The sequence below is a fragment of the Schistocerca gregaria genome, chromosome 6 (assembly GCF_023897955.1).
Source record: "Schistocerca gregaria isolate iqSchGreg1 chromosome 6, iqSchGreg1.2, whole genome shotgun sequence".
Taxonomy (NCBI): domain Eukaryota; kingdom Metazoa; phylum Arthropoda; class Insecta; order Orthoptera; family Acrididae; genus Schistocerca; species Schistocerca gregaria.
In genome coordinates, this window is record NC_064925.1 from 90,076,308 (window position 1) to 90,097,368 (window position 21,061).

General features: G+C 42.1%; 1 protein-coding gene across 1 annotated transcript in view; it reads right to left on the reverse strand.

Moving 5' to 3' along the window:
- LOC126278367 (coiled-coil domain-containing protein 170) overlaps positions 1 to 11,963 on the reverse strand; it is a 335,535-nt gene extending 323,572 nt beyond the window's left edge. Inside the window, exon 1 of the mRNA XM_049978435.1 lies at positions 11,915 to 11,963. The gene's annotated coding sequence lies outside the window, so the exon portion shown is untranslated. The remainder of the gene's footprint in view (positions 1 to 11,914) is intronic.
- Positions 11,964 to 21,061: the final 9,098 nt, after the last annotated feature.

Here is a 21,061-nt window from a genome sequence, read left to right on the forward strand (position 1 = left end):
TTGGTTTGAACATTTCTTCGGCAGCATTTATTTGCGGGCTAAATTCCATATTACCCGAGTTCTTAAAACATCACATCACCTTATATGTGGACGATATTCTAATAGCAGAGGCATCATGGGAACAACATAATCGCATCTCCAACAGTTTGTTATGTATTTTTCCAGAATCTGGAATTACAGTTAACTTGGAAAAGTCTGAATTCGGTAGGTCAAAGGTGAGGTTTTTGGGTCATATTATTTCTTCTGAAGGCATTCAGCCGGATCCTGAAAAGTTAGAAGCAATCTGGAGCCATTCCAGTTTCATCCACAAAAAAACAAGTCCGCAGTTTTCTAGGTCTCTTTAAATTTTTATCGATTTTTTTCTGAATATGCGAATTCTAGTCACACCAAAACTTTATTCTCTCACTGGGAGAAATACTATTTGGAACTGGGACGAATAGGCACAGTTGGAATTCAATTCTTTGAAAGAAGCGCTACTTAACGCGCCAATACTAGCTCATCCAGATCTGTCACAATATTTCTGCCTTAGCACGGATTCTTCTAAAGTCGGTCTTGGTGCCCATTTATTTCAAGAAGCCATAGAAAGTGACACTACTATTCAGAAAACCATTGCTTTTACTAGCCGAGTCGTAACAAAATCTGAAAAAAATTATTCCGTTACTGAATTGGAAGCTCTAGCTATCGTTTGGGCATTTAACAAATTCCGCTTCTTTCTTTCCGGTAAGCACGTAAAAGTATACAGTGATCATCGTGCATTACAATTTTTTATGTTTTCAAAATTAAATCGTGACAGGTTGAAACGTTGGGCATTGTTTCTACAAGAATTCCACTTCACAATAGTCTACATTCCTGGCAAGGGGAACATTTTTTGCGGACGCACTGTCACGCGCACCGACTGGGCTTGAGAAAAGTTACACAGAAGACGGCAACGTCGAAAAAAATTTCAGTATTCTTTACATTCAGAAAGTCGCCTTTGAAAACTTCATCACCACATCTTAAAGGACATTGCTCATGAACAAGATAAAGATCCGATTTGGAAAGACTTCAAAAGCAAATGGCATGAAAAGACACACAGCACAGCCAGTGATTTTCATACAGAGCGCTACGTGACGTTTCCAAGATAAAGACCTAAATAGCCTACTTACAACTGTAATGATACAGGATTTGCGGTGGTCATCATTGAAACAAAGACGTTTTTCGTTGCGGCAGAATCTTCTCACGAAATTCCAATCACCAACTTCCTCCGCCGAGTGCGAAAAAATTTTGTTGACACGGACCTACAGGAGAAACGATCACCATGATAAAATAAGGGAAATCAGAGACCGTACAGAACGATATAGGTGTTCGTTCTTTCCGCGAGCTATACGAGATTGGAATAGTAGAGAATTGTGAAGGTGGTTCGATGAACCCTCTGCCAGACACTTAAATGTGATTTGCGGAGTATCGATGTAGATTTAGATGAAAACTTCAACTTCCGTTTTTCTGTCTTTTTACTGACACGCCAGACCAGTCGACGAATGACTGGATAAGGCTAGTCCACGAACGACTGGATAAAAGCCTTCGACCCACTTTGTGTTTTTACGTAGGACCAGCTTTTTCTCGTGTTCTCGGTAAAATTCTTCGCTACGTTATGGCGGTGGAATTGGTGTGCTTCACGCATTGATCTTTTTATGGACGCACTAATTTCTATTAATGTTTACCTGTCAACGTTTTCAAGTGCCTTTTTGGCCCGAGAGAGCAGCGACCTCTGCTTTCTTAGCATTTTTAAAATTTTGTTACTAAACAAGGTGAGTCTTTTCCGTCCTTAACACTTACAGCACGGTGGCCGTACGCCATACGGGCGCGGCCGCATTGACGGCGACGGCGCCCGTATACCGTACGGGCAAACCTTTATTTGGCTCCGTAAGCGCGTTTGGCGCGTCTCCGAGGCAGTTTCGTCAACTAATGAGGAGGTATTTCATTCTTCTTCCGCTAGAGGCAAGCACTTATCGGCTATCTTATCCTGGGAGGGGCTGTGAGCACTGCAAAGACGAAGTTACCTGCAGCTCATTCACAGGTGTTTACGATCGTGAAAATGGCGCGTAGCGTGTTGACGGAGGCCGAGATCTTAGATATTCTTTATGGAGATGCAGGATCTGAAATTTACGATTCTGACATGGAGGATTCGTACTCTCCAGACAAAAGTACAAGTGATGATTCAGGTATGTATATGTGTCAATTGTTCATAAAGTGAAGAGTTCATTACCGCATTTTGTATTGTGAGTAATATTCATTACTTCACTTGCATTTAGCACATTTTAGTACCAATCTTAGCATTATTTTTTTTCTATGCAGACAGTGGTACAGACCATCAGTCACCATATGTGATACCTGGTCGTGTGCGCCTCACTGAGCACAAAGAGCAAGAATATTGGTCGGAACTAGACGATCAGCCAGCACTGTCGGATTCGCAGGAAGTAGTCGGCGTAGCATCGCATTTTTCAGATGCTACTGAGGAGCTTCGATATTTTAGTTATTTCTTTGATGACGACATTATTCGGCTCATCAAAAGTGAAACGAATGTGTACTCTGGTAACGTTATTACGACAATGAAACGCAAAGGTAGCCTGAAACTAAACTTAATTTGGCATAAGTGGTCTACAGCAAAATTGCAAGAGATTTACTGGTCTCTCAGTATTATTTTGCGTATGTGCGTCGTCAAATTGCCGAAAATCAGTTATTGTTGGTCAACAGACCCGTTTGCGCAGACAGGATTTGCGAGTAAATTGTTGAGTCGCAATCGATTTTGCGTTACATTGTCGATGTTACACTTGAATGACAATGCTACGTTCATTAGCAGAGGCGAAGAAAAGCACGACCCACTTCACAAAGTGGGGCATTTGTTTGATTTCTTTGTGAATAAAAGCAAAATTAGTTTTCGTCCAGGCATGAATCTGACAATAGATGAGGCAATGTGTCCCTTTCGTGATAGAACAAGCTTCAGAGTATACATGAAAAACAAAGCTCATAAATATGGAATAAAGTTGTATGCTCTCTGCGATTCATCAACTCGTTATATGATAAACTGCGATGTATATACAGGTTCTGCAGGCTGTGGTGACAATAATATCCAGGGCCTTGTAAAAAGGTTGTGTTCACAGTGCTTTGGCAAAGGACTGCATTTGTATGGATAGGTACAACACCAGTCCATCTCTTTTGGACATGTTGTGGGAAAATAAAGCTCTTGGAGTGGGAACTGTAATGAAAACCAGGAAAGGTCTGCGCCGAATATTCGGATCACTAAAGCTAAAAAAAAGATAGTTTTCCAAAGGAAACACTATCTCTTGACAGTGAAGTGAAGTCACAACGAGATGTTTTTATCTTCCTACAAAGCATAAGTCTACCAGCACTAGCATTCAAGTGAGGGCCAAAGGTGGAAGAGCAGAAATTGTAAGGCCAGACGTTATTATTGATTACAATAAGAATAAAGCTGGGGTTGGCAGAGCAGATCAGTTGTCCAGCTATTATCCGTTTGCCCGAAAACTTTGAAGTGGTGGTAAAAGCTGTTTTTCCAGTTGTTTATCGTGTCAACTGTCAACAGTTTTATTTTATATAAAGAGAACTCTAGGAAGAATGTATCCCTAGTAGATTTTATTCACAGAGTGGAGACGAAAATGGCTGAGAAGGACGGAAATATTTTTCAGCAACAAGCCGCCTAATCCTCACAAATTGAGAGGACATTTGCAAAGCACTTTCCAGAGAAGGCCCCACGCACTGCAAACAAGGTCAATACTACTAGGTATTAGAAAGTATGTTCAGACAGAGGGAAGAAAGAGACGGGAAGCGCACCCGCAAGGAAAGTAGATGGCGGTGCAAGGACTGTGGCATCCCACAGTGTTTCCAGGATTTTCGCACAAAGGCTAACTACATCTGAACTATTAAAATACTCTAGTTTAAGGGTACCTGCAGTTAGACAGTCCAGTGATATTTAATTTAGATACAGTACTCAAGAGAGAGATCATGTAAAACTTTTTTACCACGATATTTGTGTGTTTTCTTTTTTTAATTATAACACCCATTCATGTAAAGCTCTTACTTTTTCCTTTTAAATGATGCAAGAACCATATTCCTATCATTTTTCTGTTCTTTGCAATATAATTTCAAGCATCCATTAAATATGCCATTTCACAGCCAAGTGACGGGTGTAAAGAGGACAGTGTTGAAAGTGTTAATCCACTTGTAAATATTGTAACATTGGAAAGTGTACAGCGACAAACACTTGGAGTTCACTGTGGCAGCAGACGGCAGAAGTATTCGCCCACGTATACTTCGGAGACGAGACATAACTTCCCTGACACAGGGCTGTATGTCGAGTAGGCAACCAATGGGTACGCCACAAACAAATTCAGCCATGATCAACCTAAAGATGGTGGCATGATCATCGATATGCGAAGAGGTAGTTACAATATAAATTACAACGACTGAAGCAGTATACTGATAATTGCTAGGCAAGATTTTCACTTTGTATAATGAATAACAGCTGTAATTAAATATTCGTAAATGACAGAAGTGTTAGATGACAATCAGTTTGGGTTTAGGAAAGTTAAAGACACCAGAGAGGCATTTCTGACGTTGCTGTTGAGAATGGAAGCAAAAATGAAGATTAATGAAGGTATGTTCTAAGGATTTATGGACCTGGAGAAAGAGTTCGACAATGTCAAATTGTGCAAGATGTTCGATTTCTGAGAAAAATAGAATTAAGCCATAGGAAAAGACAGGTAATATACAATGTGTACAGGAACCAAGAAGGAACAATAAGAGTGGGAGACCAAGTCCGAAGTGCTCGGATTAAGAAGGGTGTAATGCAGGGATGTACTTTTTTGCCCCTACTGTTTAGTCTATACATCGAAGAAGCAATGACGGAAATAAAAGAATGGTTAAAGAGTGGAATTAAAATCCAATGTGAAAGGTTATCAATGATCAGAGCCGCTGACGACGTCAGTGGTAGTGAAGACAAATTACAGACTCAGCTGAATGGAATGAGCAGCCTAAAGACACTTCAAAATGGATTGAGAGTAAATCGAAGGAAGACGGATGTAATGAGAAGTGACAGAAATGAGAATAGCGTGAAACTTAACATCAGGGTTGTTGATCGCGAAGTAGATGAAATTAAGGAATTCTGCTACCTAGGCAGCAAAGAAACCTATAAGGACGCTGCAAGGAGGACATAAAAAGCAGACTAGCACAGGCGAAAAGGGCATTCCTGGCGGAAAAAAAAGAAACGAAATTCCCTTATGGAAGACAAAGAGCCTGAAAGTATCCGATTATAAGATTAGTGGAAGTCATCTTGAAGATATGATACGGACAAACACGTAAAATTTCTGGTAGTGAAGTGGAATACTTTGACTTTTCGTAAAGGTTCTGGAAACGGAAACCACCTGCAGGACAGAACGGCGACAAATTCTTTTGTTTTGCTTGTTCTTACTCTTATGCTTAAGGTTGTGCTTTTGTTTATGCTGACACAATAGCTCCATAGTTGGGAATCATACACAATTGCTCACGAAAGATTCGTATCTAAAGACTGGAAACTTGCAGTGGTCACACCAATACTCAAGTACTCAAGTAGGGAAACAGCAGTTGTCCGATGAATTACAGACACATATCACTAATGCCGATTTTCAGTAGGAGTATGGAACATATAGCATGTTCGAACAGTATAAACTACCTGCAATAAAAGGATTTATTGAGAAACTGCCAACACGGACTCGGAAAATCTCAGTCTTGTGCAATACAAGAAGCTCTTTGCTTTCACGAAGTAGTGAGTGTTGTCGAAAGGGGATCTCACATTCAGTCCATATTTTTAGATCTCCAGAACGCCTTTGCAACCGTTCCTCATACGCGAGTTCTAATCAAATTGCGTTCATACAGAATATAGTCTTCGTTGTGCGACTGGATTCGTGATTTCCTCTAAGAAAGGTAACAGTTGACAGTAATTGATGGAAAGTCATCAAGTAAAACAGAAGTAATATTTGGTGTTCTCCAAGGAAATGTTGCAGGCCCTCTGCTGCCCCTGATCTACATAAACGATTTCTGAGTCAATCTGTGCAGCATTCTTATGTTGTTTGTAGATGACACTGTCATTTACCATCTAGTAAAGTCATCAGATGATCAAAACCAATTGCAAAATGATTTAGACGAGATATCTGTATAGTACGAAAAGTGGTAACTGGCTCTACTTAATGAAAAGCGTGTAGTCATCCACAAGAGTAGCAAAAGGAACCCGCTAAATTTCAGGTAGCGATAAAGCACACAGATCTAAAGCTTGTGAATTCAACTATTTAGGAATCACAATTAATTGGAACGATCATATAGATATTTTTTCGGGGGGGGGGGGGGGGGGTGCAAGGAAACAGAGACTGCCGTTTATTGGCATAACGCTTGGAAACCGCAACAGGTCTTCTGAAGATATCGCTTACACAACGCTCGCCCGCCCTCTTCTGCACTATTGCTGCGCGGTGTGCGATCCGCATCATAAACTGTTGACGGAGGACATCGAAAAAGTTCAAAGAAGGACATCTCGTTTTGTATCATCACGAAAATGGGGAGAGGATGCCACGGATCACATACGCAAATTGGGGTAGCAATCATTAAAACAAAGGCGTTTTTAATTGGGGTAGGATCATTTCGTGAAATTTCAATAATTAACTTCCATCTTCGAATGCGAAAATGTTTTGTTGGTGACCACCTACACAGGGAGAAACGAACATTGTAGTAAAATAAAACAGAGCTCGTGCGGAAAGATTTAAGTGTTCCTTTTTCTCGTGCGCCGTACGAGAGAGGAACGGCACAGAAATAGCCTGAAGGTGATTCGATGAACCATCTGTCATTTGTGAATTGTAGAGTAGTCGTGTGGGTTTAGTAGATGTAGATGTCTGAGAGTTTGGAGGGGCTGTGAAGTAGGTATGCCAGAAGACATCAAAGACCAGTTGCTGGGATCCTATGACGGCGGTGTAGCCCTATGAAGAGAAAGACACATGCCCGTGATATGTAAATGGGAATTTTGGGAAGACAGGCGACGTTATTTTCCGGAAAACCCCTAGGGTAATTGTAGCAATGGGAAGAGCGACCGCACCATCGTACAACTCGCGTATAAATCGTGAGAATCACATAAGAGCGTTTAGACTGCGTACACAGTCGCACAAACATTTTCTCCCAGTCAGTACTCAAATGAAATAGAACACAAAATCGCTTACGCTGGTTCGAAGTACGATCTGCCACACACTACACAGTGGCTTGCGGAGCATGTATATAGTTTTAGTTTTAGATACTATTTTACACTTGAAAATCTGAAACCTTTTAATTTGTGTTGGTGGTATGCGTTTTTTATCAATAATTCTTCCGTGTAACAACATTTTGTCATACGTATGACTGGAAGAATAATGCACTACTGGCCATTAAAACTGCTGCACCACGAAGAAATGCAGCTGATAAACGGGTATTCATTGGACAAATATATTATACTAGAACTGACATGTGATTACATTTTCACGTAATTTGGGTGATTAGACTCTGAGAAATCAGTATCCAGAACAACCACCTCTGGCCGTAATAACGGCCTTGATACGCCTGGGCATTGAGTCAAATAGAGCTCAGATGGCGGTTACAGGTACAGCTGCCCATGCAGCTTCAACACGATACCACAGTTCATCAAGAGTAGTGACTGGCGTATTGTGACGAGCCAGTTGCTCGGCCACCATTGACCAAACGTTTTAAATTGGTGAGAGATCTGGACAATGTGCTGGCCAGGGCAGCAGTCGAACATTTTTTGTATCCAGAAAGGCCCGTACAGGACCTGCAACATGCGGTCGTGCATTATCCTGCTCAAATGTAGGGTTTCGCAGGGATGGAATGAAGGGTAGAGCCACGGGTCGTAACACATCTGAAATGTAACGTCCATTGTTCAAAGTGTCGTCAATGCGAACAAGAGGTGACCGAGACGTGTAACCAATGGCACCCCATACCATCACACCGGGTGATACGCCAGTATGGCGATGACGAATACACGCTTCCAATGTGCGTTCACCGCGATGTCGCCAAACACTGATGCGGCCATCATGATGCTGTAAACAGAACCTGGATTCATCCGAAAAAATGACGTTTTGCCATTGGTGCACCCAGGTTCGTCGTTGAGTACACCATCGCAGGCGCTCCTGTCTGAGATGCAGCGTCAAGGTTAACCACAGCCGCGGTCTCTGAGATGATAGTCCATGCTGCTGCAAACGTCGTGGAACTGTTCGTGCAGATGGTTGTTGTCTTGCAAACGTCCGCATCTGTTGACTCGGGGATCAAGACGTGGCTGCATGATCCGTCACAGCCATGCCGATAAGATGCCTGTCATTTCGACTGCTAGTGATACGAGGCCGTTGGGATCCAGCTCGGCGATCCGCATTACCCTCCTGAACTCACCGATTCCATATTCTGCTAACAGTCATTGGATCTCGACCAACGCGAGCAGTAATGTCGCAATACAATAAACCGCAATCGCGATAGGCTACAATCCGACCTCCATCAAAGTCGGAAACGTGATTGTACACATTTTTCCTCCTTACACGAGGCATCACAACAACGTTTCACCAGGCAACGCCGGTCAACTGCTGTTTGTGTGTGAGAAATCGGTTGGAAACCTTCCTAATGTCAGCACGTTGTAGGTATCGCCACCGGCTCCACCCTTGTGTGAATGCCCTGAAAAGCTAATCATTTGCATATCACAGGATCTTCTTCCTGCCGGTTAAATTTCGCACCTGTAGCACGTCACCTTCGTGTTGTAGCAATTTTAATAGCCAGTAGTGTATGTACACGCTAAAGTCTTAGTGTAGGAACGGGCGGAAAGCGGAGAAACACTAAAATTTGACGTCCCATCAACAACAAAATAATTAGTACTTACAAGCATGTCTGCAAGAACAGACGCTACTGACGACCAGCAGCTGTAGGAAATACTTCTAAATTCATCCGATGACTGTGAATTCCTTGGCAGCAGCTGTATTCGGTGTAGACCTACTACTATTCCGGCAAGCGGAAGATATCGGTTCGAGTCCCGGTTCGGCACAAATTTTCGTGTGGTAGTATGTCTATAACTCATTCAGCCGACGTCAAGGAGTTCGCCGTCACCGAATTCATTTTGAAGATCATTAGCGACTGACAACAAGCACGCACGGGACAAGAACAGTGATGGAAAAAAAGACTTTCTCTTTTCAAGGAATCATCCCGCTCTAGACTTTATCGGCCTAGGGAAAAAAGTGAAAAACCTAAAACTTGTTGGCCAGATGGTGAGTTGTACTCCATACTTCATGTGTGCAAGTCCTCTGTTAACCCTTTTACTACTACTTTTTTCGGTGTGAAAGACTTTCGTGTATGGCTACATTAATTATCGTTTGGTCCTTTCCCGCTGGTTCGTTTTCTAACGGTGGCGGGGGGGGGGGGGGATAGGGAATAGACCGTTACAGGATTATTGACAACTACATCCGCGGTTTCAGAAGACTTCTGTGCATAAGTTGCAAGCCGTACAGAAAACAGACACACGTCAGTGGATAGAGCAACCATCCAAGTGCTCTCACTTTACCGGCGCTCAACACGGCCACCGTTTGTGACACAGCAAACCTCAAAACGTGCGTGTATTTTATTAACACGAATTGTCCAGGATGGCGCGACAGCAAGTCGTTTTGCAAATCAGTTCATTTGGTTGCCTATAGGCAGGCTCGAACTAATTAGATGCGACAATACGGACCGCAGGATTAACAATGAGTGACAGCAGAACCGAAGGGAGCAGTCTGTAATTGTAAGAATGTTTGTAAATTTGTGGTAAGATCTTATGGGATCAAATTACTTTGTTCATCGGTCCCGAAGCTATCACACTACTTGACCTAACAGAAACTAACTTAACGCTATGGACAACACACACACACACACACACACACCCATGCCCGAGGGAGGACTCGAACCTCTGTGCGCGTACTGTGACAAGACGCCTTAGACCGCATGGCTAGCCCGCGCGGCTAATTGTAAGAGTTCTGCAAAGCTTTAGTACGCTTTCATTTGTCAATAGCACTGTGATAAATACCAATAACGTTCAGCAAGTTTCCACTGGATCCGAGATACTTTATAGTGAGACTCACTCGTTCCACTGGTAGTGAAAGGATTAAGCGCTGCACCATTTACATCGGGTGTGTACAAACACTTACCAAAATCTTTTCTCTGAGTTAATGTGGGAAACAATTCTTAAAGAAACCACTCGTCATGATCGAGGTCTCTTAAAAAGTACTGAGATTTGTAGTCTCGGCAGAAATTCTAAAGTAAAAGAAATCGCTTCCAATATCCATAACTTGGAGAAACTATAATTGTATATTTTGCTGCTGGAATGTCGTTATATTTCCAAAGCGATTATTGGTCAATCTACTGATAGGACATTAAACCGTAATAAGAAAAAATAATCAAAGACTGTATCATGAAATTTTTACCCCATAAAATCTTCTGTATCCCATGCTTAAAAGTTTTCAGAGTGGAAAATACATGGGCAAAAGCCACTAGAAAGGTAAGAAGAACGTTACTAGATAACGAATGCACTTTAATAGGGCGCCTGAGAAAAATTTCTTTAGGTGGATACTGAGAGTTGACCTACGTAACAGCATCTGACCTACGAACGAAAATGGACGTGTCAAACGTAATCAGGCGTGCTTCTGATAAAATGTAAAAGCGTAAATAAACTAATAAAACAAGATGGAACAGAATAGTCGAGCAACAGAGGATCTCATTACTACTGATAAAAATAAAAAAAGAGAAGGAAGATCATATAGGGTTCAGATTATGCAGCAGTTTAACGCCCTAAAACATTTGTTGCAGGAGTGCTACTGCCGCAAGGTATGCAGGAGAACTGTGAAGTCTGGATGGTAGGAGATGTACTGATGGAAGTAAAGCTGTGAAATCGGGGCGTGAGTCACTCTTGGACAGCTAAAATCAGTTTAAACAATATACCAACATAGCACAGAGAAAACATCCCACAAAATAAGTTGATACCAAGTTTTGTTGTTAAAACATTCTTGTGGATGTGCAATGGACATTGGTATTTCCCCTTTTTTAAAAATTAAATAATTCAGTGCTTCGTGTATGCAGTTTGAAGAAAGTGTTAATAATCGTTAAGCCCTCCATCAATATTTGTAAAGTGTATTTCAGAACACTAAAAAGGCTTGAAATAAAATGCTGTTAGCTCAGTCAGTAGAGCATTTGACTGCGAAGGACTACGTTCCCAGATTCAAGTCCTACTCTAGCACACAGTTCTAATCTGCCAGAAAGTTTAATTCGGCGCAATCTCCGCTGAAGAGTGGAAAATTTATTCTGGGAGCAATAATAATAATCATCAACTTCGGAAATATCATTTAAATTTTACCATTCGAACTTCTAATACTTGTTAATTATTCCGGAGCTGTGGAAAAAGTACGAAGATATCTTGAAATCTTTGAACTCATCAATGCAACGGTAAAAGAACCTAACGATTTTTTTTAAAAAATGCACAATCCTATACGGTGGTGGAACGGCAGAGTTAATCTATTATTGTGCTCTGAGACAAGATATTAATCTTAATGAAGTAGAAGAAGAGTACGAAGCTGAGCGCACACATCACAACCATAAAAGAGTACTTGAACGGAAACGAAGCAACACACGACACCCATAAAACGGATTTTTTGTAACAAAGCATATATTATCTCACTGAAAACCCCTGTTTACAAGCAAACTAGACAACTAAAAATACACGTGATAAAACAGGTTAACCATCGCGAGTGAGCTACGACTCATGGACTCTTTTTTCTGCAGCGACATTTATATTCCTCACGGACATGTAGCTACACGAGTCAGATTTCTAATGCCCCGCAGCTGTACGCACCCATGGCGCCGCGCGCGGCCGCTGCGGGAACTAGCCGGCGAGAGACACGCCGCCAGACTGCCAGAGGGTAGCTACGGGGGCCGCCGTGTCAGCCCACGTGACCCTGTGACGTCACGGTTGTGGCGACGCTTGCCGCGCCCACAATCGGGGGTGACGGGCTTGCTTTTTTTACTTTTACCTTTGGAAGCTCCGACCTAAATGGGCAGCGGAAAGTGCTACATTCCTGCAGCGCCGTGGGAAACCTTACACTACCATCCCGTCTCAGTTAGAGACGGAACTGGTTCATTTCCTCATTTGCGGTATCCCCACATGCCCTTGAGCATGTAACTTAGTTAATGCAATATCGCCGTCAGACAGTTCGTGAGACTTGGACGAGTTGTTTAGAGAGACACGGGGCCAATCGCGGCAGTACATGTATTACAGTCTCATACGATAAACGAAATTAAGTTGCACATCTCTGGCATGTTTTCCTGCACGACAGCGTTGGTCCATATCTGACCCTTATGCCAAGCAGTCATTCGGCTTGGCACTGATTGACAGACCTGTTGGAGGCCTGTCCAACTGGCACGTTAGGTCGGCAACATACCGTGTTCATTGGAGGGCACTGCCAATAATGCTCCACACGTTCTCATTTGGGGACAAATCCAGCGACATTTCTGGCCAAGGTAGAGCTTGGAAAGCACGAAGATAATAGAAGAAACTCTCACCGTATGCGGAAGGGCATTATCTTGCTGAAATTGCGGGCACAGGATGGCTTGTCACCAAGGATAACAAAACGAGGCGTAGCATATTGTCGACGTACTGCTGTAAGACCTAAGCCGATCATAAACAAATTGGTCCTGCTATGAAGGAAACGGCACCCTGGACCATCACTCCTGGTTGTCGACCTGTATGGCAGGCGACAAACAGGTTTGAATCCCACGTTGTCTTCGCTGCTCATTGGGGCTCAGTCAATAAGACTCCAGGATGAAGACGTAACTTCAAATGGCTCTGAGCACTATGGAACTTAACATCGATGGTCATAAGTCCCCTAGAACTTAGAACTACTTAAACCTAACTAAGCTAAGGACGTCACACAACACCCAGCCATCACGAGGCAGAGAAAATCCGTGACCCCACCGGGAATCGAACCCGGGAACCCGGACGTGGGAAGCGAGAACGCTACCGCACGGCCACGAGAGAAGACGTAACTGCAGATGCTTCTACGGTGGGGTATCAACTTTACTCTCGTCCGCCATACGGCCTGACAACCAGGAACGACGGTCTGGTATGCCTTTTCTTTTCACAGCAGGACCCGTTTGGTTAACAGCATAGCGGTACAACAACGATATTCTGCACCCCGTTTTGCTGCCCTTCGTGACAAGGCATCCTGGGCTTACATTTCAGCAAGATAATGCCCTCCTGCACAGCTTGGCTTTGTGCTTGCCAAACCTTACCTTGGCCAGAGAGGTCGCCGGATCTCTCCCCAAATGAAAACGTTTGGGGGATTATGGGCAGGGCCCTCCAATCAACACGGGATTTTGACGAGTTAACACGCCAGTTGGGCATAATTTGGCATGATACCTCTCAGGACATTCAACAACTCTGCCACTTAATCTCAAGCCGAATAACTGCTTGCATAAGGACCAGAGATGGGCAAACGCATTACTGACTCGCTCAGTTTGTGAAGCTCTTTCTCTTGAGTAAATCGTCCTTTTTTAAAAATTGTGATCATTTGTTTGTCTGTACATGCGCATCATATTTACCGATTTCCGTCCCATTCGGATAATTCCTTCGTGGTCGTTTTCATAATTATTTTTATTGCCTTAGACTGTATACAGGGTGGTCGGCAATTCCCGTCACAAACTTCTAGGACTTGTAGAGGGTAGTGAGTACATCGTATTTTGAATAGGAACCCATGTCGGGAAACGTCATCCAACGAGACTACAGAGCGTCAAAGTTATAGTCGAATGGTTCAAATGGCTCTGAGCACTATGGGACTTAACATCTGTGGTCATCGGTCCCCTAGAACTTAGAACTACTTAAACATAACTAACCTAAGGACATCACACACATCCATGCCCGAGGCCGGATTCGAACCTGCGACCGTAGCAGTCGCGCGGCTCCCGACTGCGCGCCTAGAACAGCTAGACCACCGCGGCTGGCAGTTATAGTCGCGCGCGCCTGTAAATGTACGTATACACGGGAAGATTCCGTGATGATGTAGCAGACTTTCTAGGACGATGGAGAACGATAAATGTATTAGTTTGAAGTAAGGATCCCTGTACCGGAAACGAACGGGTCGAAAGTTATAAACGAAAACCGTTCTGATAACTTTGACAGTTGAATACATGTACCGGTTCTTGTGTTGCGAAGAGTGTAGGGCTAGTAACTTTCAGTGGTGGCAATGTAAACAGACACGAGAAAAAATGTCCAGTAAACGTGGGCTCTAAATTGCACACGTGAGGCGCTATGACCATTCGTTCATCTTCGCTAATGTGAAACACATCTCCTCTACTCAGCAAGTGTTCGTAGTTGTTAAGGTACGCAGTTTAGAGTCCACGTTTATTGGACATTTTTTCTCGTTTTTGTCCACACTACCAGCACTGAAAATTACCAACCCTACACTCTTCGCAGCACAGGAACCAGTACATACATTCAACTGTCAGAAGTATCAGAACGGTTTTCGTTTATAACTTTCGAATCGTTCGTTTCCGGTACAGAGATCCTTACTTCAAACTAATACATTTATCGTTGTCCATCATCCTAGCATCATCACGGAATCACCCCGTGTATACGTACATTTACAGACGCCCGCGCCTATAACTTCGACGTTCTGTAGTCTCGTTGGATGACATGGATTCCTATTCAAAATACGATGTACTCACTCCCCTCTACAAGTCCTAGAAGTCTGTAACGGGAATTTCCGACCACCCTGTATAGACTGTAAAATACAACGTATACAAAATTTTAGAGTGTTTAGAGGAGACTGAAAGACAGACGTTTTTAATGCGACAAAAATGTCACAAGTGCACAGTTTCCTGTGCAGGTGTACATGAAGGTTTTGACGCTATTGAAATTTAAACTTCCCTGTGACAGCATGATATTCGAAAGTTACTAAAGCACAGATATGATCAAAGAGGACATATTGCGCGTTAACGTTGTTTTTCCTCGTACCTTTTCTAGTTGTTCTTGGATGTATTACTTGACCTCAAACTTATATCAGTCTTAAATCATTTTGATGGCAACATCCTTTCGCCTCTCCTCACCCCCACCCACCAACGCCTTTTTTTAAACAGAGTTTCATGAAAAAACACCTATAACGTACAAATAGTAAAAGAACATGTATTTTCGAGTAGCAATTTTTGTTATTTATAATGAAGTTCTGAGAGTAACAGTACAATAACGCATCTGTGATGAGTCCATGCGGAACAACCGTCTACAGCCCTTGATAGCTTTCGTGTGCGCTCGCAGAAAGTGGTATTAGGTGGAGGAAATTTGGGCAATTTGGCCGTGAATGGGCGGCAGTTGCGGCTGTAGCACCCACCGAGAGGCACGCAAAGCTGTTTGGAGTGAAAACCGAACCGGCGTCGCCACCCACCCAGACGAACTGCGTGTACCTTTGTCACTGCCAGATAGGCAACCGGCGCACCACGGACGCGTCGCCAGTGTACCGTTACTGACGGGCGAGTGATCTAAACGCCGTGTTGCGGAAGGTGTGTACGTTTGTACTGGGTGACACAATGTCACAGTATTTGATGCCTGGAGCATCCACAATTACATCTACATACATACATTGCAAACCACTGTGTAGTTCACGGCGGAGGGTACTTAGCAAGGGACTAATGTTAGGGTTTCTAACCGCGAGTGGAGCTCGAAAAGGAAGATTGCTTAAACGCCTCTGTGCGGGCTGTAATTAGTCTAATCTCGTGTTCGCTATCCCAATGGAAAGCAGTATGTTCGGGGTTGGGGCATATTTTGCATTATCATTGCTTACAGTCGATGTCTTCAGTATTGATATTATAATCATAGGGTACTACGGTTTTCGTTTCTTGAAGCAGATAATTTTACATTTCTGCGCATTTAAAGCAAACAGGAAATCCTCACAACATTTTGAAATCTTACCAAGATCTCACTAAGAACAGTGTAGCCTTTTCGGACAGTATTTCATCATACAAAACAGGATCATCTGAGATGCACAACCGCGGACCGCAGGACTGATGCGGCCCACCACTGATCTGATGGTGGTCCGCCCCTCACCTTTCGTTCTTTAAATTTTTCGTTTTTTTTGCTGATCTTTCATTCCTCCTGAAACGGACAGAGCGGACCCTTGTAGAACTTAGTTCTTTCGAGCCAAGTCTCGTTGGCATTTTGGGAGGGGAATCCAAACTCGGAATGATAACTTGCTTGGCAGCACGATATTTTTGAGCTTGCGGCTCTTCCGTAGTCACAGTATGTGTGGTCTGTGGCTCGTGGTGCCAGCAAGTGTGTACACACCTGATGTACAGTACAAACAAGTGTCCCAGACGCTTCCCTGGGGCTCGCCTGGAGTTACTAATACATCTGTCGATGACTATTCATCCAGGGTGACATGTTGAATCTTGCCTACAAAGAAATCCTTTACCCAGTCACAAATTGTGATTTATACGCCATATGAGCCAACATTTGGTAATAAACGTTGGCGTGGTGGTGACACATCAAATACTTTTCAGAAGTCGTCTACTTAATTTCCTTCATCAATCAGGATGTCTGAGAAAAGCGGAAGATTGGCTTAGGATATTCGATGTTTTCGGAATACATGGTGGATGACATGGAGGAACCCACTCTGTTCGAGTTAGCTCCAGACGCTGTAAGACACTCCAGCAGCAATGCGTGTTCCTAGGCTTCTCATGTGGCACGCAACGGTAGCTGCTGTACTGGAATGTCACAGTTTTAATCCTCGACCGATATATGAAAAGACTCTTCAGAAATTATTATGAATAACAGTCAGCTACACTGCTATGTAAATTGTTGGTATTTTACATCATTCACGATGAGCCCATTTCGGCAAATTTCCATCGTCAGGTTCTATGGAAATATGTAAGTAAGCGATGGTCTTAATATAATGGTCTTGTAACAGTGATCTGGAAATCTATAATACACCATTACGTGTTTTTACTTTACATGTAACATCGTTGCTGTCATATCCTGTCTTTTTCAGAATTATTAGTTTTTCCCATGTCTACACTGAAGATGTATATAGGATTTTACTTGTTTTACATGTAGTATATAGAAAACACATTTTAAATCAAGAAAATGGGTAAAAAAATAAAATCACAGACATACCCATAATAACAACGATACCAACATGAGTAGTATAAAACAGAGACATAACACCAATGTAAATCATGGAGAACAACAATTATTACGAAAAAATTAAAAATGTAAAATAAAAATATCAAGTAAAACGAAAACAAACTCTAGGCAAAAACATAATTAGAAACAAACCTATAAAAATAATAAAAAAGTACTGAATTTCAAACATCACTTATTTATAATGGCTAACTATGTAAACATGTAATAACGCTGATTCACTGTCATTCAAGCTGTAAGAAAATTAACGTACATCGAAAACAAGTAAAATCCGATACACATCTCCAATGTACACACCTGGGAGAAAGTAATAATTCTGAAAAAACACAGGACATGACAGCAACGATGTTACAGGTAAGGTAAAGACATCTAATGATGCATTATAGCTTTCCATATCATAGTTACAAGACTATAGCTTACTTGTGTACTTACGGAGCACCTGACGATGGCGATTTACCGAAATGGGCTCATCGTGAATGATATAAAATATAAACAATTTACATAGTAGTGTAGCTGGCTATTATTAATAAAATCATGTCATTAAAAAACAATTTTGCACTACCGGCGCCAAAGAACAGAAGTTACGGCCGTAAAAAATTCTCCGAGGGAGGCGAGTATAACATGCCGTGTACCTGGTGAGCCTTCAGTTCTGTAAATGAACGACAGTAGGTGAAAGCATAAAATGAACAAATTGCCAGGAAAATACAATTCAAATACGTTGTTCTATAAAGTGGTGACCACTTCGAAAGATAATCAACAACAACATTGACTGTACAAACATTAGACTGTCCTAGTCGATAGATGACATTATCACTACAACGAAAGCTTGCGAAACTCCGCTATCTGCCCCAAACGACTACAAGATTCAGGCTGTCCGCCGTATCAACTTGAGCTTTCGGCGTCATCGGATACAGTTACATGAAAAACTGGCTGAGAGTCAATGGAAAAATCTTAGGCAAATGTACTTCGTCCATCGTAGACGCAGCTTACAAACAGCTTGTCAGTCTGGGTCCTTTACCAGGTTTGATTAATTGAAGATATAGTGTATATCCAACGAAGAGCAGTGTGTTTCGTCTCGCGTTCTTATAGCAAGTGCGACGCAGTTTCGGAGATACTCAGCAGACTTTACTGGTAGGCGCAAAAATTGAAGTTTGTAGGTCACGAAAGGGGTTAATGTTAAATTCAGAGATCATGCGAAACAAAAAGAATGTGTTTCATAATTTCTATTACAGGCTTCTAGTTACTGTATAGGTGACTTAGTACATAAATTTCTGATAAGGATCTCCTGTTCGAAAAACAAAAGTTTGGACGTAAAAGAAGTTTGATGATCAAATCACTTTCAAATCTCTCGTTTCACGGTACGCACACAGCAGAGAGAGAGAGCTCTGGTCTGCGTGCAATACTAGAGCCCGATACATGGCAGAAGGAATGAGGGTTTAGAGTTTAACCTCCCATCGACAGCAATGTCATTAGACACGAACCACAAGCTCGCGTTCGTTTGAGGGAGCTCCGCGACCCCCCCCCAACGCCCAACAATTAAAGAAACTTAGGACTGAAGACTACAACAACAACAAGTAGTTGTATTATGCGTTGTAAATCACAAAAATTATGTTGGATTTTTTTATTTTCCTTGTTTGATGATAGTTACCTTTTAAAATACATCCAGTAATGAGTTAAAACAAATAATTATTACGGTAGTAAGCAGGTTAACTGAAAACGAATAGTGTGAATCATGATAGTGTTACTGTGCTGCGGGTACCCTTAGAATTTGTCACGGTGCGTTAACCTTTGGGCGACATCAAAAGGACTGGACCAGAAGCGCCTGGAACCCTCCGCCTCGCGTCGCCTTGACTCTTCGAGGCATTACGACGCCGCGGCTATATGAAGCCCACACTGCTGTCGCACTCATTCAGTGTGGATAGTTTTGTTCAGTACATGCTGCAGACGTGTTTAGTGTTCCGACTTCAGTGTCTAGTGGACTATTTTATATGACTATGTTTTATTCGTTTACTTTAGTCTCTTAATGTATTGTGAATTAAGTTTGCAATGGTTAAATTTATTACCAAAAAGGCGGGCTTCGAAGTTGATGATACTGCAAGTCAACCTTCAACAATTATTGTGTCATCAATTGCTTCGTCGTCTTCAGGCGAGAACCATTCACAGCCGAAACCTGGACAATCCGGTGAGGGAAGATCATTTCAGAAGTTTTGATTGATCAAATGTGAAGCATCTACCAAAAAAGTTTTTGCAAAACCTGCAAAGAGGCAGATGGTTTTCTTAAAAAAAAAGATGCATTTACTTTTGTAGGGTTTTCTAACTGGAAAAAGGCTTTGGAAAATTTCCGTCTTCTTCCGCATGGAAAAGGTATTCTTAAACTAAATTATAGCACTAACCGAAGTATGGCCTCCCAATTGAATGAACAGTTAGATAGCGATATGAAGAAAGGCCGTTTAGCTCTTGAGACAATTTTTACTACCGTGGAGTTTCTATGTTGACAAGGACTAGCAATTAGAGGGCACGAAGATGCAAACTCATTTTTTTTTCAATTGTTGGAACTCCGAAAGAATGACATACTTGAGTTTAAAGATTTGTAAGGGCGTTCAAGGTATAAGTGGATGTATCACGATATTCAAAACGAGATCATTGATCTACTAGGAAAGTCTGTGTTGAAAAAGGTATTGGCTTCATTTTTTCTATTATGGGTGACGAAACAAGTGATTCTTCGATTCACGAACAACTGTCATTTTGTATTTGTACTGTAGAGGATTCCTTAATCATCAGCGAAGACTTTATTGGCTTATATGAGACCCCCTACACTGAATCACAAACTCTGTTTAGTATTTTAAAAGACGTTTTTGCTTGTCCTGATTTGTCAATGGATAACTTAAGAAGACAATGCTATGATAGTGACTCAAATACGACAGGTAAGCTCAAAGGACTAAAAAAAGTTAGTTTTGGATAAACAACCAAAAGCACGTTATGGGCACTACACTGCTCACAGTTTAGACTTGGCAGTTGTAGACAGCCTCCGCCATCTTACGTCTATGAGGGATGTTATGGCTTTAGCCAAGGACTTAATAAACACCATAAGGGAATCCAACAAAAGGATGGGACTTTTCAGAACCATACGCTGTGAGAGCGCTAACGTCTAAGCTGGTCTACGACCCCTTTGCCCGACTCGATGGACTACCTAAGCTTCTAGTATCTTGAGAATATTGAAAAACTTCGAAGAACTAGAGGTTTTTGAAACATTTCCTGCAAAAGACAAAACAGGGACAGATTACAAAAGTGCAGGCTACCTTGAGTCAATATAACAATGCAAGACTTATTTCTTTCTATGTCTTTATTGCCATGCAATGAACCCAGTAGAGGATGTCAATGAAAAAAATCGATGCCCTCATCTAGGTGTTGCTGATCTGTAAAAATATATAAGGGCTTGATTTGTATATTGAATGGAAGGCGTTGTAGTTTTGAACACTTTTAGGAATTATGTTTAAAAGAAAAACCTTCATCTACATCTACATGATTACTCTGCAATTCACATTTAAGTGGTTGGCAGAGGGTTCATTGAACCACAACCATTTCCCTACCATTCCACTCCCGAACAGCGCGCGAGAAAAAGGAACACCTAAACCTTTCTGTTAGAGCTCTGGTTACTCTTATTTTATTTTGATGATCATTCCTACCTTTGTAGGTTGGGCTCAAAAAAATATTTTCGCATTCGGAAGAGGAAGTTGGTGACTGAAATTTCGTAAATAGATCTCGCCGCGACGAAAAACGTCTTTGCTTTAATGACTTCCATCCCAACTCGCGTAT